General features: G+C 37.8%; 1 protein-coding gene across 1 annotated transcript in view; it reads right to left on the bottom strand.

The window, feature by feature from the left end:
- Window positions 1–14,756, bottom strand: part of TCERG1L (transcription elongation regulator 1 like) — a 249,209-nt gene that overhangs the window by 108,105 nt on the left and 126,348 nt on the right. The window lies entirely within an intron of this gene.

The raw sequence follows: 14,756 nt of genomic DNA on the forward strand, positions 1-14,756 counted from the left end.
GTGTATATATGTACATATATATGTATATGTGTGTGTGTGTATATATATATATACATACACACACACACACACACACACATATATATATATATATATATATATATATAGTGAGTCATATGCCTTTTGGCAGTAAAAGAAAATGTAATTGAAAATCAGAACACAGTAATCAAAACCATCCTGACACATCAGGGCATCTGTGCACAGAGCACATTTGTGTGTTTGTGTACTGAATATTCAAGCCCCTTCTACAAGTTCTTGAATCTCCTGTGTGTGAAAGTATAAGAAAAAGGCCTGAAAAAACGATTTTCTTTCCTCTTATAAAAATGCATGTTGCATTGTCATTGTGTGAAAGAGGGAAAACACACATTAAAGTTATATCAAAATAAAGACTGAGATACTGAGGAACTCATTTAGTGTCTCTCTTCCCCCTGCTCCTAGCTGGGGATCTAACACCAGTAGGGCTTCAAAAAGCATATAATTTTAAAGGAATAAACATTCTCTTAGATGTAAATCATGGTATGTGATAAATTCATCCTAATCTAACCTATTTGCATGATTTAAATGCACAGATACTTATAAGGATGTATGCTCAATGCACAAAAGTATACTTATGCATCTTGTAACTCTGCATGACTGAAACAAAAGGTGATTTCAAAAGAACTACATGAATCTGTGTGCATATTTGGTTGTGATAGCCTTAGATTTATATCCACACAGCTTTAGCGTTTGTGGGCCAGTTACTCTCCAAAGAGTGCATATTGAGTCAGCTCTGACTTTTTGCAGACTAATCTATATGAAAATGCAGTCCTCACCTAACTGATTTATTTTCACATTTAAATGTAATAAAATTAATAGTGCAGTTTTCATCTCAGTTGATGAAATTAACTCAGACATTTAAAAAAAAAACAAACTTCTTTCAGTTATTTTCTTTATTTTCAAAAGGGAAGTTATTCCAGGCAGTGGATACAAATGACTTTAATTAGTTTAAGGCAAACATAACCTTTAACAAATACAGACTTGGGATTGCTGATTGTGTGCTAAAGGATAAACACAGTGTTATGCTTGTGACGTTGATTTGTAATGTCAGGCTGCACAATCCGATTTGGGTTAGTATCAAAGCAAATCCATCACTTATAAAAAATAATTCCTCTACTAAGGCTGTCAAGAAGTCAACCCATACCCAAATACACAGAAAATGGATTTTGAGAAGAGCAGGCATATTTTTGAATGACAAGGAAAGGACTCAACATTACTTTGTCCTATTTGGTGCTACCCATGATGGGAGTTTGGTCTGACTTAGACATTTCCCAAGGAACTTGCATTTTTAACGACTATTTCTTTTGAAGGTATTACAATTTTTAAATAATCCATCCTATACTTATAATAAAGAATCTGGTAAAACAGACCCTTTGGGAAATATCAAACTAAGACTCTTATCTGAAATTCACCTTTTCTTTGTTCTGCTGGGCTGCTTACCAAATAGATCAACTCTTTGTAAACTAAAATCAGAATTCTTGGCCCATAACACAGCACTTGTACTTATAAATCTGATCTTTGACTTCTCTTGTCCTTCAGTGATTCCTCTTGCTCTGCCGAATAGAACTTGCTCCCATTTCTTCTTCACTGGCTTGTTATTTTCAAGGAATTCTCCACTACCTAAGCCCCCACCCCAGAGCAAGCACATGGTACAGTTCTGTGTACCTGTTCTCTCTGGAATAAATCCTCTGTTACTAAACAACTCTTAACTCTTTCCTTAAATCGAGCTTAGGGCTTATGGTTCCCACTTTAAGGAAAGTATTTCTGCTCTGCCCTTCACTCTGTGCATTTCTCTCATCTCTTTAGAGAATACATTAAAAACATTGGCTTCTGTTTTGCCTTCTTTCTGGAATGTAGGCTCCTTAAAGAACGGGACTATATCCTCCACATTTTGTCTCTCACATACTTACACAAGTACATGATCTGAAGTGTTCAACTACACTCTGTTCAACTACACTCCTTTGGCTAATTATTTTCACATATCAGCGACCAGTCCTTCTTTCTGTACCTGGATGGAACAAGCTGTGGGATTTTTCACACTCTGCCTTTATGTCTCCATACTGGAAGCTTTTATTTCTTGGAATTTGCTCCCTTTTCTGCCTGACAAAATCCTTCTCCTTTTCTCAACAGAAATTTTCAAATGCTCTTCTCTCCTAAAAACTTTACTTAGAGTGCTGTACTGAACAAAGACTTTATCTTCCTTCTGTGTTTAAAGAAAAATGTTATATGTATTTGTGTTCTATCATGTCACATTTAAATGACCCATTTCATATCTGCAAGCTCTCCGAAAACAGAAGCCATATCATTTAATCTTTAAGTCTACTTTAAATCAACTGTATGATTGACACAAAGTAAACATTTAATAAATGTTATTATAGATGGCGAAGGGTACACATAAATGAGTGAACAACTATCTACTGGAAGAGATAAATGGGCTTGTCATCTGCTCTTCTCATGAGCAGAGGAGCCAAAGAAATAAATCAGTAAATAAATAATAAACTGGATGCAATATTTGTAAGCACCAAGGGACCTAACATGAGTTTTTCCATTCCAAAATAAAACTGTCCATATCAATCATTTAAGGATCCTACTACCAAAGGGTTGGTTCCTGGTGCACCTAGACTTAGGTAAAAGTACACTTTAGTAACTTTGCACTACATGCAGAGATCACGATTAGAGCTTTCTTTCTAGTGACCAATTCTGAATAAGTAGCTTAGGACTGTCGGACACCAGAACAAGTCTCAGTACAAAACAAGGATAATATAGGAAACAGATCAACAAGTGGCAGTGGACTACATGTACCAGAGTAAAAAAAATATAACACAAACTCAGACCTATTCATACTATACATGGTGTCTTCAAAGGTCTTTTTCTTTCTTTCCTTTTCTTTCTTTTTTCTTTTTCTCCCTTTATCTTTTCCTTTCTTTCTTTTTCTTTCTCTTTCTTTTTTTCTTTTCTCTTTCTCTATTTCTCTTTCTTTCTTTCTCCCTTTGTCTCTTTCTTTAATTAGCCAGAGCAGACATCTGCTCACCAGAGTGACAGAGAGACAGAGAGAGAGGAAGCATCCCCAATGGGATCTAGTCATGCCATGATCCTTTCTCAGCCATTTCTCCATTGATACTTGTGCCCACTGTATTTTTCAAGCTACTGGTTCCAGGAATTGAACAGCAAGGTTGATCATGCAAGATCTGACTCTCTTAAACATTAGGCCATTGGGATAGCTCTCAAAGGGATTTCTTATCCTTAAGATAAGGACAAAATAATACCAAAATAACAATTAAAACACACACACACACACACACACACACAAATAGCTCCAGGAAATAACATAAACACACACATTTTTATATTTATATTTCCCAAAGTTCTTTCTTATTTCCTAATTGTTTTATACACAAAGAAATAACACACACACACACACACACACACACACGTACATCTTTACCTCAAATCTTAAATAAAATGAATAGAGATTTGAAAGATATTATAAAGTAATGTCTAAAATAGAGAAGAATATGCTTTAAATAGAAAGAGATGTGATCTTGGGTTCGGTAATGGATTCTTACATAAAACACAAGAGCCACGAGCAACCAAAGAATAAATAGATGAGCCACATTTTAGAAAAATCATAAACTATCATGCATCAAAGAACACCATTAAGAAAGTGAAAGGTCAGGACCAGGAGATGGCATAATGGTTACATCACTGGACTCCCATGTAGTTGCCAGTGGTTTGAGTCCTGGACCCAATGACTTAAAACTCATGCTGGGCACGTGTACATGTGTGTCCAAAATCCCAAGAGGAGAATGGAGGAGAAGGGATTGCAGTGTGGGCATCCCACACTAGGGGGTAATTTCTTGCTTTCTGTCTCCCTGTCTCTCTCTGTCTCACTGGCAAGCATACATGGCCTATACCAAAAATCTCTCTCTCTCTCCCTCCTCTCTCTCTCTCTCTCTCTCAAGAATTGTTCTATTTAACTCTATTTATTTATTTTCAACCTGACCAGAGAGGAAGAGAGAGAGAAAATGAGAAAGCAAGTCGCCAGGTCTGAGACTCAAACCGTGGTTGGCCATGTGAGAGTCCAACATCTTTAACTACCATGCCACCTACCAGCCCCATCAAAAATCTCTTTAAAAAAAATTAAGGGATTGGGACCAGCAGTTAGTGTAATGACTATGTCGCTGGACTACCATGCAGTTGACCGTGGTTCGAGTCCCAGACCCGGTAGCTTAAACTCACACCGGATGCATGTGTACATGCCCAAGATCCCGAGAGGAGAATGGAGGAGAAGGGATTGCAGCATGGCCATCCCCCCGGGGGTGATTTCTTGCTTTCTGTCTCTCTGTCTCTCTGACTTATTGGCGAGCGCACGCTCCCTATAGCAAAAACCTCTCCAAAATAAATAAATAAATAAATAAGGGATAACCTTCAGAATGGGAGAAAAATTTACAAATCATATCTAATAAAGTTTAGTATCTAGAATACAGAAGGAACTCTTACAGTTCAATAAGAAAAAGACAACCCAATTTTGAAACTAACAGAGATTCTGAATACACATTTCTCTGAAGATGTACAAATGACTGAAGAGTACATTTAAAAGATGTTGAACACTGTTAGTTGCTAAAGAAATGCAAATCAAAACCACAATGAGAGACCACTTCACATTAAAAAAAAAGAAAAATTATAAGCATTGTTGAGAATGTAGTAAAATTGGAAGCTTTATACATTGACAAATGTACATTGATAAAATGTAAAATGGCAAGAATGGACAGTGGCACAGTGGTAAAAAGTAACACTCAAAAGTTGATTTATATGGGAAGGTTCCTTACTCGCATCTAGAGATCTTCCTAAGCACACCAGGCAGGCACATACTCATTTTCTGGGGCTGTCTAGGGTGCATTGCAGCATCAAGACCCTGTTGGAGATAATGCTCCTCTCTCACTTTCTTTTGAAATACATAAATAAACTTTAAAAAAAAAATGCGATTGTTGGCGGGGGGGTGTGGTGAAAGGGGAACTCTCTTGCATTGCTGGTGGGGATGTAAGTTGGTCCAGCCACTGTGGAGAACAATTTAGAGATTCCTCAAAAATCTACAAATAGAACTACCATATGATCCAGCAGTCCCACTCCTTGGTATCTACCCAAAGGACAGAAGAATTCTTCATCGGAAAAGTGTTTGCATAGCGATGTTTATTGCGACACTATTCATGATTGCTGAGACATGGAACCAACCCAAATGCCCCGTACAGATGAATGGATTGAAAAACTGTGGCACATATGTTCTTTGGAATACTATTCAGCCATAAAAAACCAACAAATCCCTGGCTTTTGACAGAAAGTGGAAGAATATGGAAGATTTACTGCTGAGTGAAGCAAGCCAGGCTATGAAGGAGAGACATTGTATGTCCCCACTTAATATATGCCAACTGTCCATACTCTATGGCTGAAACTGATTGACTAAAGTATGTACAAACACAAGAGATGGGTGTAAATGCCAGATGTGGTGTGTGTGGAGGAATGGGGCCTGGGGAAGAACATTTGGAGAAAGGATACGGAGACGGAGCATTGACGGGACGGGGAGGTAGTGGTGTTATCTGTTGAAGATATTTTGATCAACTAGACTGGAGAGAAATGTTCACATATTGAAATGTTCACTTTGTAAGCTAAATAATGTGATTGAATATATCTATATAAAAATACATACATAAATAAATAAAAATTTAAAAAATGTGAAATGGTTCAACTACTATGGAAAACAGTTTTATTTGTTTCTCAAAAAGTTAAACATGAAATTAATGTTAGACCTAGTTATTCTACTTCTAGGTCCACTTCTCAAAGAATTAAAAACAAGTATTCAACAAATACCTGCAAACAAATGTTCATAGTAGAATTATCCATAATAGTCAAAATGTCTGTCAATGAATGGATGTATAAATAACACACAATATACTCACATAGTGAAATACTATTCTGCCATGAAAAGCAATGAAGTACTGATATGTATTATCATTTGGATTAATCTTGAAGACTTTATTATTTTGAGTGAAAAATGTCAGACACAAATGGTCACCTACTGCGAGATTTCACTCATATATGAAATGCCCAAAATAGGTAAATACATAGAGACAGAACACAGATTGGTGGTTGTCAGGGATTGAAAGGGAAAGTGGAGAGTAACTGGTTTATGGTTAAAAAAATTTTCTTTTGGAATGATAAAAATGTTTTAAAACCACTTAGAGGTGATGGTTGCACAACATAGTAAATGTACTAAATGCACTGAATTATTTACTTTAAAATAGTTAATTTTATGTTATGTGAGTTGAACCTCAAAGAGAGAGAGATAGAGATAGAGAAATAGTCCAGGAAGTTGTACATACAACTAATATAATATAAAAAAAGACAATGGTTGATAGAAGAGAATTTATGGAAGTCCCAGAGACACATAGGTTTCAGTTTTTTTGGCTATGGAGTTATTTTTTTTTATTTATTTATTTTATATTCATTCACTGAATATCATCACAACATACAAAATGTGATTTTTCCATCCAGAATACACTGTAAAGTGACTTAATCACACATGCTGTCATCAACAAATAATTTTCCATTTCTTGTTTCATATATATTATATATATACATATATATTATATACATATATATATACTCTCCACTTTCCCTTTCCACACACATATATACACACACACATATATATGAAATATATATGTTTCTTGCTTCTTATATATATATATACATATATATATGTATATATATAATGATTCCCAAGATTTTTGATTCCCTATTTCTCACCGCCTGCCATTTCTCACCCTCCTCCCACACTGTCTCTTGTATCTACAGTTGGTTTCCATTCCCTTCCCCCAGTCCCAACATTTTAGCAGAGTCCCATGCTACCAAAGGCAGTGACCTCAGTAACAGAAGGGCACACCTATCAAATCACCACTACCCACATCCTTGCCCCTGGTCTCGATTCATAAAATATCTTAATTAATCTAAATACTTTCTATAGCAAGTTCAACTGATATATACCTATCCATGAACGCATGACTTTAGGCATGAAACTCAGTGAGTAGAATGAGTATACTATAAAGCAGCATATAGTTGAGGCTATATAGCTAACTATGGTCATTAAATAGGTTTTTTTTTTAAATTTTTTTTTGGAGAAGTTTTTGCTACAGGGTGCGTGCGCTCGTCAGACAGACAGAGAGAGACAGAAAGCGAGAAATCACTCCCCAGGGGGGATGGCCACACCGCAATCCCGTCTCCTCCATTATCCTCTCAGGATCTTGGGCACGCATGCACATGTGCCCGGCGTGAGTTTTTTTTAAGTCACCTGGTCCACGGCTCGAACTGCGGTCAACTACGTGGGAGTCCAGAGACATAGCCATTACACTAACTGCTGGTCCCTTAATTATTTCTTTTTTAATTTTAAGAAAGCAGTTTTCGCTTTACTAAATTAAACTTAAAAAAAAAAAAAGTTAAGAGAAACATGCTTAAGACTTCAAGCCAGGAAAGAGTTTAGGATTCTGTTCAAATAGCAGGTACATGAACCTATCAACAGCACAAGAGAAGACAAAGGTCCTAAAATGTGGAAAAACAAAACAGAAGAAAATCAGTAATGTTTTATTCATAAGTCATAACATTCTATTTTACCAGTTCAATCTCATGTACTTTATATTTTATTCTGGCCCGATCTTTCCATTTAAATTCTGGAAGATAATATTCAACTCTGGACTTGTCCCTACCATTAAGTTGGTCATGTTCTTAATTGTTTTAGAACTCTTATTTCTATGGAGTTTTGTCTGAACATGTCACAAAGATATTTTAAAATGCTAGTAATAAACATTGATCTAGAAAGTTCCAGAAAATAATAATAAAAATGGATTCAGGCTGGATGTAACTGAGTTCCAAATGTTATCCATAAAAAAGACACTTCTGTGTATTTGGTTTGAAGGCAGAAGGAACAGGGCACTGAACGACCTAGACTCAGGTTTGCCACTCTGCACTAGGCACCACACAACACTGAGTTGCCCTGAGCTCCTCTTGTGTTTATTAGTCATTTCTGTTTTTTCTCATTAGTCTCACAGGGATGAAGAGAATACCTTGATTTATCCAATAGAATCATTGTTTTACTAGTGTAAGGTGATATTTATGAAAGCACTTTGAAAAGAAAGAAACAAGGGATAAGTGAGACATTTGACATCTTATCCTTAATAGCACCTTGCCAACCCCCAGGTTCGCTTCCTTTCACCTACAGGGGCCCCTCGCCCTTCTAATACATCCTCTTTATCCACTCCAACACACATGCACTGACCCTTTCCAACTGAGCACGTCCAGCAAAAATGATACATACGGTAGCCCCAAGGGTGACAGTAAAATACAAGCCAAGAGGTAGAAGAAGAGCAGAGTCCCATGCTACCAAAGGCAGTGACTTCAATTACAGCAGGGCACACCGGTCAAATCACCACTACCCACATCCTTACCCCTGGTCCTAGTGCATGGTGATCTGTTGAATTAGAAGAGGAAACACATTTGCTGAAGCTCTACAACCTCAGAAATAAAGTCCAAGCTAATCTAGAGCCCCACCATTGGCACAGTCCTGAAGCCTGTCTTCTAGACCCTCTCATGGTCCTGCACACAAAGATGAGTGTTCATGCGGTGCAACAGAGAGCATTCCATGTGGCTGCCCCTCCCTGCTGATATTCAAGCCAGGTGGCCTCACTCAAGGATGACCCCCTCCCCACTCCTCTCCTATGCTTTAAAGTTGTAAGGAGGTAGCCTCCTATCTCATGTGTACTTTATCAAAAATAACTCCATGGTAGAAAAACAAAAGCTAAAATAATCTGCCCCTTCTTGGTTTTTTTTTTTTTTTCCCCCTCAGGTCTTGAGTTTTCCAGCTTCCTGCTGGCCTCCTTCATGGTCTTTCAGCCATAAAAGTGCCCTAAATGGAGATGTTGGAATCACTTTGTTCTCTTGTGGAGTTTTCCTACCAGGCAGATGCAGCAGTCACCTGTGAGGCACTTAGTCATGTTGCTTTGTGAGATATTAGTGGAAATACATAGAAGAGAAGAGGGAACAAACCATCTCCTGCAGAGGTGAGGGCTTCATGAGCCCTCAAACATTCTGCATAGTTGCTGCTCCTTTGCTTAGCCTGTTGCCTGACATAAACTGGTAAATTTGGCAGGAAGTTGAATACTTGCTCTGCACCCTAAACTTACTTTACCTCCAAAAAGGAAACCTCTCTTGTTGGCCCCAGCACACTGCCCAAGTGAGAGTCAGGCAGGGACATTACCATTGCCTGTCTTGGGTACAATTAGAGCAACTCACACACAGCTTTTGACAAGAAGATGGAGGGCTTTGCTGTCATGGCAGTTAATTGGTAGTGGTATTTATGTGTTTTGAATTCTTGTGAAGTTCCCTGGCTGTTTCTGATGCAATTAGTTTCACTGATGGCAGGGTTTATGAGTTGAAATAGTAGGAATTAAAGTACTGCCTAATACAATAGAACACAATAAAAGCGAGTATGCTCTGTTAGTTTCCATGCAGAATACCTAGAAAATGGGTTTCAGAACTTTACAGGGATATAAAAGATCCCTCTTGCCCATGCATTTACTTTATCCACATTGAAAATATATATACCTATAAACCACAGCCTAAAAAAAATAAATGTCTGAAAACATAAATATTACAAAACAATTTTACTTTTAGGCAATCTTTGAAGTCTAATTAGTATAGCAAAACCAAAACTGAATTTCTATATTTTGATCACTCCTGCATTCAATAATGGGCACATAATTAGCATAATTTCAGGATAATTATCACAGAAAATTCAAAAACGTTTTAAAAATGCTTCAATATTTTGAATTTTTTGGTTATATATGTAAATCATATATATATGTATATATATAATATGCATATTATATATGTGGGGGGCATAACTATATTTCTTTTAAAGTCAATTTACATTTTAATAAACCATATATTCACAGGTTTCAAATTCCAAAAAGTACAGATGGATATAACATGAAATGTCTCTCTCTACTCCTAAATCCAGCTGCATGACTTTCATCCGAGGTGATGAACATAATACACTCTTAGGGAGTTTCTTTAGATATTTTATGCATTTACAGACAAGCATGGGCATATATTCTTTCATTCTCTTTTTTATATACAAATATACTATTTTTCAGCTCATATATCTCTGAGTAAATAAAGAAGGGTATATTATGTTTGGTAAATAAGGCATGCATCATCTTTCTTAATGGCTCATAATAACCATTATATGGATATACTGCTATTTGCTTAACCTACACCATATGAATGGACATGTGGGTTGTTTCTATCACCCATATCTTGTTGCAAAGGCAACCAGCAGTCCTGAGTACCCCTCACCTAGCACCCTAAGGAGTTTATATGACAGTAAATCCCCAGAAGGGAAGTAAATGTGTGCAGGACACACAATTTTGTGATTTCGATGTTGCCAGACTAATCATTTCACCCATCATGCTGATTAATGACCAAGTCTCTGTCCCGGGCCATATTTGGCTTCCTGTTCCCTAAAAGCACAATGTGGTATTGAACTTTGACCCATTCCAATCTGAGAGCAGACAATGCACTTTACTTGTTGTTTCTCTTTCAACGAGTATCTCTTGGGAACATACTATGTGTCATGTACTGTTCCTGGTCTGCAGGAGTATGTGAGAATAAAGGGATGCAATTTCCTGCCCTGGTAGAAATTACGTTCTTTTTTTGTGTTCTTTCTTTCTTTTAGAGGATTTTTTGCCATAGAGTACAGCCATCAAAGTCTTCACTGTTCTATTTACTGAGGTCTCTGTGACCAGACCCTTGGTGCCTGTGGGTGTCCCTACTGCTTCAGGTCATTTCGGGTTTGGGCATGCTAGAAACTGGCTCTTACAAGTATGAGAAACAGGTGAAATGAGGACCAGGTGAATAGTTTCATTTGTCATAATTTGATAATAAATAGATCATAACTTATTAGCAAGCATACCTAGGAACCTGGAATTGTGTACATTAAGCCCAAACCACAGTCTTTATTGCCCTTGTCTGGCAGGGAGTATGACTGTGTTCCTTACATATGCATGCTTATCTCAATACAGAAACAAACATATTGAGAGAGGGGTCAAGCTCACTAAACTCCTCCACTGAGTAGGCTTAGGACACTGAAAGTGTAATCAGAACACAGCTTACAATATCAAACTGAATTTGAAACAAAGGAAAGCCCCATTTTCTGAGGTTTGTTACTATTTGGAATCTTTTCTTGAAACAGGCCACAGGCATACTGACTTGTTTTTAGAGAATAATGTTCTAGTTGACTTTCTTCCTAATTCCCTTCCCAAGAGCTTTCCACAGGAGGGACACAAACACTAGGGTAAAAAGAAGAGGCCTCCTTTGCTGGCTCTAGGAGTCTTCAACTCCCATCACAATGGAGACTGTGCTCTCAGCAGACACCATGTCTCCTTATTTTGTTCTGTCCCTTGGCCTGGGATGTTCTACCATCCTCCATCGTGTTCTTTGAAGTGGATGCCCTCCTTCTGGCCTTCCTAGTTTAAAAACTCTGTCCTCTGCCAAGACTTCCTGGCACTTGAGGGCAGAGAAAATGCTACTTGTGGAGCAGCCTCTTATCCCACTATCAGTGCAATGGATGGTGACTGCAGCCATCTACATCCACAGGTTCAACTGGACCTTGAGCCCCTTAAAGGATCTGTCACAGGGGACATGGGACACTTCTCACCAGAGCCTGACACCAAGGATGGCATTCAGTGTACAGAAACTAAACTGAGTGAGTGAAGTAAAGATTGACAAGTTCAGCATCCTTGACCACCAGCTGATGTTCCTATTTTCATCAGCCTCAATGGGATGCCAGTTCATTAAAGGTATAATATTTATGGTACTCACATTGCAGGGGATGAAAAAAAATGAAAGAAAAACTGAAGGATCTTTTTACAAAAAAAAAAAAAAAATGTTCAGACACCTGTTATATACAGAAAAAAAAAAAAATGTTCAGACACCTGTTATAAAAAAATGGAGATCCAACCTCTGTCATCAGGGATAGGATTTTTTTTTTTTTTACAGGCTAGGGACTATCTAAAAACATTTTCCAGACATCACTTCTCAAAGAGGATGATGATCATTGTCTCTCCTTGAACCAGACATCTAGGTACATTCACATCTGCACTTATGTAATGATTCTATGAGTTTGCACAATGGTCCTATGATTTGTGAAAAAGGCAGGTGAGGCTGAACATCCTGGGTCAAAGGATGCTGACTCTGGTTTTCATGTCCATGCCACACCTATTTCACACTCACATCATGCCCACATCCATTCCCAAGCCAGGATATTCTCAGAAAACAGCCTTGACACACAGACATCTCTTCTACTCTTCCAGCATCACACTTTTGAGTGTCCAGTTCCCATTGTGCTAAAAACTGCTGTAAATGTGCCTGCATTTTTACTGGTGCTTAGAGGTGAGGCTAGGTGGACACCCTGGAAATAGACTACCATTGCACACTTCAGGGACACTGCCTAGAATCTCAACTTCCTGCTTCATGAATGAATTCACTTTACCTGTTAGACTGGCTGGAATGGCACCATCAAGCAGTTTGTTAGAATTAATAAATATTCTAGGGGCTAGCAGGTGGCATGGTGAAGGCACTGGACTCCCACATGTACAATCACTGTTCGAGTCCTGGACCTAGCAGCTTGAAAATTACATCAAGCACATGTGTGTATATGCCCTAGTCCCAAGAGTGGAGGAGAAGGGATTACAGTGTGGCCATCTTCCTTGGCAGGAGGAGTTCTCACTCTTCTGCTCACTGTCTCTCTCTGTCTCTCTACAGCAAGTGCACATGCCTTATAACAAAAACTTTAAAAATATATAATAAATAGCCTAACAAAGTGTGCAATTGCCTTTACCGCTTGCATGAGCTAGCAGCCATTCACTTCTATCTTCCTTCTTCTGCCATGGGATCACCCTTGCCAGATGCTAGTATCATGCTCTGGGACTTCCCAGCCTCCAGAACTGTGAATAAAATGAATTTATATTATTTGTATAAGTTACCAAGTCTGTAGTATTCTGATACAGTAGCAGAAAATGGACTAAGACAGATATTCTTATGTATTATTTTCTGTGGGCCTATACTGTTCTTATAGGTGGTCAGTCATTATTGACCTTCTTAAGATCTACTGGCCAGGGACCAGCAGTTAGCGTAATGGCTATGTCGCTGGACTTCCACATAGTCGACTGCAGTTCAAGTCCTGGACCCGGTGGCTTAAACTCGTGCCAGGCACATGTGTGCGTGCCCAAGATCCCGAGAGGAGAATGGAGGAGAAGGGATTGCGGCGTGGTCATCCCCCCTGGGGGGTGATTTCTCGCTTTCTGTCTCTCTGTCTCTCTGTGTCTGTCTGGCGAGCACACGCGCTCTATAGCAAAAACTTCTCAAAGAAAAAAAAAAAGAAGAAGATCTACTGGACACTTTACTGAGTACTTTATCTTACTCCATGCCCATCCATATCCTATGCTGACAGAAAACTCATCAATCTTTCTTTAACGATTAAAAAAGTAGATCAAATGAGTTAGAAAGGCACCCAAGTCCTAGAGCTAAGGTGACTGGGGCTGGGATGGGAAAAATCTTGCTCACCCAGGTCTTATAGGATCCAGGCCCCACACTGAATTTCTGATAATAGTGTTTTCTTTATATCGAATGTCTTGTTTGGACCTGATTAGCTAAATTATATAGAATAATTAAGGGTCTTGATTTACATTAACCTATTTTTTACCCTGAAACTTCATTACCAAATTACATCGTTACTAGATGCCCGTGGCACTACCCAGCTGTATAAAAGAGTATATAGAATCCTCAGTAAGAACAATTCTTTCCAGAGCAGTTACTCCAAAAACAGTTCTTAGTGAGTATTCTATAAGAAGAATAGTGAGTGAATATCCTTCTACAGTTCCATGATTGGAACTGCAGGGTTAAATGATGTAGAAAAATTAAGAGCCTGAATTTATATTAACACATTTCTTTCCAGACTCCACATTAGGAGCAGCCTAATGTCCCAACAACAGATATAGCATTTATATGCCCATATCATGGAATACTACTGGAGCAGTTAAGACTGAAAATTCTTTCTATGTCATTACATTTCAGTCTTCAAGATATATTGCTAAGTAAAAAAAAAAAAATCACATAACAGAAATATGTGCACTTTACAATCTCGTTCAAGTTAAAAAGTTCTTCACACTATCGTGAATACATACACATTCATGATACACAAATATTTTGGGAATATTCTAATTACTGCACCAAACTGTTAATAGATGTTTCCTTTGTGAAAAGAATAGAACTGAGAGAAGACAGATTTTATATGCTTCTAAACTCGTTCTGTGTTTAAAATAGAATATCTTTCCATTTTACAGTTTAATTAGAAAAATAAATAAAATACGTGGTCTGTAGAAATGTATACCTCATTTTCAATTGTTTTATGATTTATGTTAATTAAATTCCTTTCTAAATGGAATTTTGGGGTGAAGAGGCATTTTCTGATAATGGGGGGAAAGGTCAAAGGCTACACTGATACTGACATGCTTGACGTATCACATAACTGCTAGAAATTCCACTTATAAATTCAAGAACCATGAGCAACAGCCCTCAAAGAGTTTTAAATGACTTCAGTGACGACTTTTCAA

The sequence above is a fragment of the Tupaia chinensis genome, unplaced genomic scaffold, assembly GCF_000334495.1.
Source record: "Tupaia chinensis unplaced genomic scaffold, TupChi_1.0 Scaffold000197_1, whole genome shotgun sequence".
NCBI classification, from domain to species: Eukaryota; Metazoa; Chordata; class Mammalia; order Scandentia; family Tupaiidae; genus Tupaia; species Tupaia belangeri.